The 6,395-nt window shown below is 46.5% G+C and overlaps 1 pseudogene; it reads right to left on the bottom strand.

The window, feature by feature from the left end:
• Positions 1 to 2,503: 2,503 nt before the first annotated feature.
• Pycr3-ps1 (pyrroline-5-carboxylate reductase 3, pseudogene 1) lies at positions 2,504 to 3,461 on the bottom strand (annotated as a pseudogene).
• Between the last annotated feature and the right edge of the window lie 2,934 nt (positions 3,462 to 6,395).

Raw genomic sequence — 6,395 nt, 5'->3', positions numbered from 1 at the left:
TCACAACGGTTCAGTAGTAGTAGTTTCCTTCAGCTCACAAATGAGAACACTGACTGGTCTAGGCTGGGAAACTCGTCCAAGGTTACAGAGCTAGGATTGGACAGAGCCATGACTAAACTCCACTTTCCACCGTTCTGCATGCGCTTTGCATGTACTGGAAAGCAAGTACAGTGTGCTCGCCGAAGCACTGTCGACCCGGTCAGAGATAACCAATACTTCATTAGTATGGCAGTAAATCACGAGTGGCACTAAAGATGTGACATGCACCTTTAATCCCAGCACTCGGGAGACAGAGGCAAACAAATCTCCGAGTTCAAGGCCAGCCTGGTTTATGCGGTGAGTTCCAGGATAGTCAGAGTTGTGTACAGAGACTGTGTTTCAAAAACAAACAAACAAAACAAAACAAAAAAATATGCATTATATACAGATGTAGTAATCCTGGATAGATCTCAAATTGCTAAGGGGTAGGCACTTATGCAGAACGCACAAGGCCCCCAGTTTAATTCCCAACACTGAGAAAAGATTTTTAAAAAAATCTAAAATTGAAATAAAAACACAGCAAAACTTTCTTATTCACAGGGACCAGGACATGTCATAAATCTATAAAAGTATATGCTAGAAAGATCCAAGCATGCTGGCTGGCGTCTGTGTCCTTGAGGAGGGAGCACACTGGACTCGCTGTTACTGTTCTTGACACTTCTCACCTATTATATAAAGACAGCTCTTAAGCAAATGGGAGAACCAACTCAGAATGTCGTTTAATATTTATCGGATGCGTCGGGAGCAGGGCAGAAAGAAGTCAGTTCTGCCCTATACTTAGGGTCGACTGCTTTAGAATGGTTTCCTGTAGGTACCAGCTCTTAGCACCTTAAGGGTTTTTTTGTTGTTGTTTGTTTTTTTTTTTTCTTTTCTTTTTTTCGGAGCTGGGGACTGAATCCAGGGCCTTGCGCTTCCTAGACAAGTGCTCTACCATTGAGCTAAATCCCCCCCCTTTTTTTTTCTTTTTTAAGTAGACATTTGGGTGTTCCTTGCTTCACCTTACTGTGTCTTGGGGAGGGCAGGGTAAGCTGTAATCAAATGTTAATTGCCCAGGTGGAAAACAGCAGCGGTTAGAACAAATTACCCCCTTCTAGTGCCTCTTACAGCGGGTAGGCAAATTGGTTACCTAGAAACAGTCTCACTAACCAACCCTCTTCCTGTATCTGCCAAGGTCAACACATAAAACCACAGGGTCATGTGCTGACAAGTTTCCCTACAATTTAAAATAGCTTCATAGAGGTTAATGTTCTCAGACCATCACGGGCTAATGGCTGCCATGGAGGGGTCAGGTCTGCAGTGGGGGAGAAGTGATTTTGTGCTTAATTAAGCTTGTTTTTTATTCAGTGCCTCCCCTAACGAAATGACTAAGAATGAGTAGAGTTACATCAGGTTGTTTTCATCGTGCTGGGGACCAAGTCTTTAGAGGCTGGGTAAATGCTCTACTATTGAGCTGTGTCACCAACCCTGAATTACATTGGAAAAGGGAATACAGTGAACTTTGTCTCGAAAGCTGAGGACTCCAAAAGCAGCATTCTTGTATTCCTGTAAGGAAGCCGAGATAGCTCAATGAGCAAAGACACTTGCTTTCAACCAGACAACCCAAGTTAAATAAGAGTCCCAGAAGTGGGGCTGGCGAGATGGCTCAGTGGTTAAAGTCACTTTCTGCTCTTGTAGAGGACCCAGGTTCAGAACCCACACTGGGTTTACAACCGCCTACAACTTCAGATTCAAGGCATCCTTTTCTAGTCTCAGTACACTCCTGTGGGTGCAAGTGCGTGACTTGAGTGCACGTGTGTGTGTGTGTGTGTGTGTGTGTGTGTGTGTGTGTGTGTGTGCGCGCGCGCGCGCACACGATTAAATAAAAAATCTTTATATTTTTATTATATTTTTCTATGTGTTTGGCCTGCACATTTGTATGTACACCACATGTGTGCTTGATGCCCGTGGAGCTCAGAAGAGGGCATCAGATCCCCCAGAACTGGTGTTACAGGTGATTGTGAAACACCATGTGGGGTCCAGGAAACCAAACTTAGGTCTCTGGAAGAGGAGCAAAGTGCCCTAACCACTGTGCCATCCCTTCAGCCCCTAAAATGTTGTAGATACTAAAGTTTTAAGTTATTATTTTTTTAAGGGAACCAATGAGTTTATTGGGCTTAAAGAATATGGATGGGGTGTTGCTTACAGGAGTGTGGGTGATCCCAAAGCAGCCACAACCATCGAAATGTCTCATGCCAGCATGGGGGATGATATCTGTGAGACCATGAGGCTACAGGCAAGGAGGACACAATTGTAACTGGCTAGGAGGTGCAGAAGGGAGGATCTGGAATCTCAGATAAGAGTCAAGTGACTCGGGGTTGGGGATTTAGCTCAGCGGTAGAGCACTTGCCTAGCAAGCGCAAGGCCCTGGGTTCGGTCCTCAGCTCCGAAAAAAAGAAAAAAAAGAAAAAAAAAAAGAAAAAAAGAGTCAAGTGACTCTCCCCTTTCCTTCCTTGACTGAAGTTGTTGGCTGTTCCACCCACCACAACACCCAAGGGCTATTCTCACCGCAGAGCCTGCAGCTAGGGGAGGAGCCTGTAGTCTGAGGCCTGCCTGACTTCTTGCTGAGCTACTTTGCCAGGCAGGTAGCTGCTTCCACAGCACTCAAGGTAGCTGCTTGAAAACCGCCTTGATCTAGGGTGTGAAGCCGGTGGATGGTGTATCCAGCACATCTGTCCGCAGCTGGGCTGGGTGCTTCCCTTCCTGCTGCAGCATTTTGGCTGCCCCCAGCAGGATCCGAGCAGCAATGCGGTGGGCCAGGCCACTGGGCATGCCCATTGACGGCACCTTCAGTGAGGGCCACACCACTGCCTCTGAAGTAGTCTTATCTAGGTAAGACTCAGGAACCGCTACGAATTGCCCACAGGTTTCCATCAAGTTCTATAGGAGCCTAGCGTCATCATTCCCAACATGGTGGCCCCGTGTTATCACTATAGCCCCCTCCTGAACTACGCAGGGTAGATTGAGAGAGACTCGCAATACTTGTGTTTGGGGGTGGGGGAAATAGCTCCTCCATAGAGCTCAGAGAGATCCCAGCATCCACAGGTACGATGATGTGCTCAGTGGTGACTACAGGGGCCACTTCTGCCAGAACGGCTGGCAGGACTTGGGGTTTGGTGGCAAAGATGACAAGTGGGCAGTTTTGCAGCACCTCGTGGTTGGAGTGACAACCCAGAGCCCTTAAGTGGCAGAGGTTCTTGTGCACTGGCCAGCACTTGATTAGCTTCTACTTTGCCTGCGCGGCTGAGGTCTTGGGCAATGGCCTCCATCATGCAAACTACACCCACAAAGCCCACACGCCGAGGTTCAGACATCGTAGCCGCCATTGCTTGGAGCTGGCCTTCTCTCCAGTTTTATGTTATTTTGAGACAGGGTCTGGTCTCCCTGTACAGCCAGCCCAGCCTTACTTTGAATATTCTATATAGCCATAACGAGTTGAGTCATGGCAATCCTCCTGTTTCAGTTTCCTGAGGATTACAATTGCAGGTGTGTATTACCATTCCACACTTGTGAAAGTTTTAAAGAAAAACGTGCTATCTTTTAAAACACTGTGTGTGGGATGGTGTCACAGGTGAGGCAGGTACAAGATAGAAGGAGGCCTGTCATTGGACGAGAAGGAAGGATGGGAGGGAGAAAAGTTTGAGGGAAGATGAGGAGACTGGAACAAAAAGGAGGATTAGAGGAGGAGAGAGAGAGTAGCTGCAGGGCAACATGGAGGCTGATGCTAAGATTCCACGCTGTACCTTTACAGGTTGTTATGAATGTTCTTAAAGGATGGATGTGGGGGTTGGGGATTTAGCTCAGCGGTAGAGCGCTTGCCTAGCGAGCACAAGGCCCTGGGTTCGGTCCCCAGCTCTGAAAAAAAGAAAAAAGAAAAAAGGGATGGATGTGTACCGGCCTTTGTATGTTTAGGTGGGCAATTATATCTTACCAATTGGATTAGAAGTTATTGTGTTGTATGGTCTTTTTTTTTTTTTTTTTTTTTTTCGGAGCTGGGGACTGAACCGAGGGCCTTGCGCTTCCTAGGCAAGCGCTCTACCACTGAGCTAAATCCCCAACCCCTGTATGGTCTTTCATGTCACAATTTAAGTGAAAGAAAGTGTGGGGCAGCTAGAAACACTGGGCCACAATGGAGTTGGGATGTGTGTTTCTGGCATGGAAACCTGCCTTGGGAACAAGATAGGTAGAGAGAGTGCTGGCAGGCTCAGAGAGAGGCCTTTGGCAGTGTGATATGGGATGGAGCAAAGTAGGTGAGAGGCTTTGCTGACTGAGACTTAAGATATCCAGCAGATATCTTGGGGCACCGCGGTGCCGGACCTAGTGGGAGATAAAAGACAGCCTTTTATTTTTTATATTTTTACAACAACAACTGTGTTGTATATGTGTGGATGCACAGACGAAATGGCACACACAGAAGGACAACTTTGTAGCATTGGCTCTCCATGTGGGTCCTGGGACTTGTTTTCCTTTTGAAAATTGTCGTAAGCTGACAGTATCTAAATGACAGCTTACAACTGTCTGCAACTCCGTTCCAGGGGATCTGACACCTTCACACATACATACAAGCAGGCAGAACACCAATGTACATAAAATAAAAATAAATGAATCATTAAAAATTAAAACCTATTTTACTGGATTTTAATATATGCTATTTTTAGATTAGTAGTTCTCAACTGGTGGGTTGTGACCTCTTTGGGGCCACCTATTTGATATCCTACATCTCAGACATTTACATTACAATTCATAATAGTAGCAAAATTAGTCATGAAGTAGCAACAAAATAATTTTATGGGGTTGGGGATTTAGCTCAGTGGTAGAGCGCTTGCCTAGGAAGCGCAAGGCCCTGGGTTCGGTCCCCAGCTCCGAAAAAAAGAACCAAAAAAAAATAATAATAATTTTATGTTTGGGGCTCACCACATATGAGGAGCTGTGTTAAGAGATGCAGCACTAGGAGGCTTGAGAACCACTGATTTAGAGGGAAAGGAGGCATCAAAAAATTTGTAATATTAGTTATTCAAGTTTGGCTTTATTGTTCTACGCCTTTAATAGTGATCGCTTCTTCTTGAGCATCTCACTGTTTCCCAGGCTGGCCCCCACCTTTTGGGTTCAAGAGCCTCAGTCTTCAGAGCAGCAGGGACTCTATCAGGTGGTACTATGTGCCATGGTGTCTGTTTTTCAAGATGGGATTTCCCTATATGCTAGAGCCCTGGCTGTCCTGGAACTCCCTCTGTAGACCAGGCTGGCCTTGAAGACACGGAGATCTGCCTGCTTTCTCTGAGCGCTGGGCTTAAAGACTTGCACCACCACCACCACCCAGCAGATTAAAAAATTAAAAAAAAAGTTATGCTTTTGTGCGTGGGTATATACATGTGCGTGCAGGTGCCCTGAGAGGCCAGAAAAGTGCCTCAGACTCCCTAAAACTGGAGTTAGATTAAGGTTAGGTGCCAAGCGTGTGCTGGGAAGCAACCCTGGGTCCTCCTGAAGGGCAGCCACTGCTCTTAACCAACAAGCACTCTCCAGCCCCTCTCCTTGTCTCCTAAAAATGTGTATTTTGGGGCTAGAGAGATGATTCAGTGGTTAAATGCTTCCTGCTTTCAGAGGACCAGAGTTTGGCTTCCAGCACACATGTCTGGTAACTCCTGCTGCCTGTAATTGCAGGTCCAGGGGATCTGATGTCCTCTTCTGGCCTCTGCAAACCTACGGCATATACTCTCAGAGACATACGTCCATCAGATAAATAAAAATTAAAGAAAAAAGTCTTTAAAAGGTCTATTTCCCTCCTGTGAGATTGAGATGGTGACTGGTGTGGTACAAGTTATCAGTACTGTGGATAAGCTGCGGCCTGTACGGAAGGAAGCCTGCCTGGAGTTGTGCTCTCACAGTACTAATTACCAGCACTACCATTTTCCTAGCTGGCCTTCAAACCGGGACTCAACACCAGAACTTTCCAGGGAGCACTGAGACTGTCAGCTCTGACAGGAACCGTGGAGGCGTCAGCTTTTGAGTGAGCAGCTACTGTGCCCTCTGGCCCTCTCGCATGGATCTCTGTTGGGCTACCGAGCCCTGGATTTAAGTCAATCCAGGAAATCTTCTTCTTTTTTTTTTTTTTTGGTTCTTTTTTTCGGAGCTGGGGACCGAACCCAGGGCCTTGCGCTTCCTAGGTAAGCGCTCTACCACTGAGCTAAATCCCCAACCCCCCAGGAAATCTTCTAATACATTTTCTTGTCTCACTTCCTCTAGAGAACCCTGTAGATAGATCTCTCTATCTACATCCTGCTGACTGTCAGGTTAACTATGGTTGAATTCACTTAGGACGCCTT

The sequence above is a fragment of the Rattus norvegicus genome, chromosome 3 (genome assembly GCF_021556685.1).
Source record: "Rattus norvegicus strain SHRSP/BbbUtx chromosome 3, alternate assembly SHRSP_T2T, whole genome shotgun sequence".
NCBI lineage: Eukaryota > Metazoa > Chordata > Mammalia > Rodentia > Muridae > Rattus > Rattus norvegicus.
The sequence above is the reverse complement of the archived record's forward strand: the minus strand, read 5'-3'. Positions and strand labels throughout refer to the sequence as shown.